We start from the raw sequence: 938 nt of genomic DNA, 5'->3' as shown, positions 1-938 counted from the left end.
CCCCCCCAGTTAAATATGAATTTTAGATAAACAACAAATAATGGCTTAGTATAAGTATGTCCCATGAAATATTTGGAATATACCAGAGGACTTCAAAAAGCTCATGGAAAATTGCAATTAAAAGACAAAAATTTAAAAAGTGTAAATTTTATTTCTCAACATGATTCCAGCCATTTAGTCCGTCCCTATAGACCTGAGGGTCCTGGAAACTTAACCATGTCAATGTAGTCTTTTTTTGCATTATTAACTGAAGAGAAATGAGTACCCTCTGAAGATTTTTTAAGATTATGAAACAAAGAAAAAGTCAGAGGAAGCCAAATAAGGACTTTAAAGTGGATGTTTGTCCATTGAAACTCTTATAAAATTGCTCTTGTTTTATGAAAAGAATGAGCAGGACCATTGTCATAGTGAAGAACTCTCTGGTGACGCTTTCCTGAGTATTTTTTTCTGTTAAAGCTTTGGCTAACTTTCTCAAAACACTCTCATAGTAAGTACATGTTGCCATTCTTTGGCTCTCCAGAAAAGTAACAAACAAAATGCCTTGAGCATACCTAAAAACTGTTCCCATGAGCTTTGCTCTTAATTTATCTATTTTTGCTTTGACTGACTCCTTTTTACCTCTTGGTAGCCATTGCTTTGATTGTGCTTTGTCTTCAGCCTTGTACTAGTAAAGCTATCTTTCATCTGATGCTATAATTCTTCTAAGAAATGCTATGGAATCTTTATTTCACTTATTTTAAAAAGTTTTTTGAAAGCTCTGCTCTTGTCTGTAGCTCATCTATGCATAATGATTTTGGCATCCATTGAGTGGACAGTTTATCAACTTTTATTTTTTTTATTCAGAATTGTGTACTCTGAACCGACTGACATGTCTATAGTATTGGCTATTGTTTGTACTGTTAATTGTCAGTCCTCTTGAATTAAGGCATGAACAAGAT

This window comes from Otolemur garnettii, unplaced genomic scaffold (genome assembly GCF_000181295.1).
Source record: "Otolemur garnettii isolate 467f Iridium unplaced genomic scaffold, OtoGar3 scaffold00055, whole genome shotgun sequence".
In the NCBI taxonomy this organism is placed as follows: domain Eukaryota; kingdom Metazoa; phylum Chordata; class Mammalia; order Primates; family Galagidae; genus Otolemur; species Otolemur garnettii.
This window is presented reverse-complemented; position numbering follows the sequence as displayed.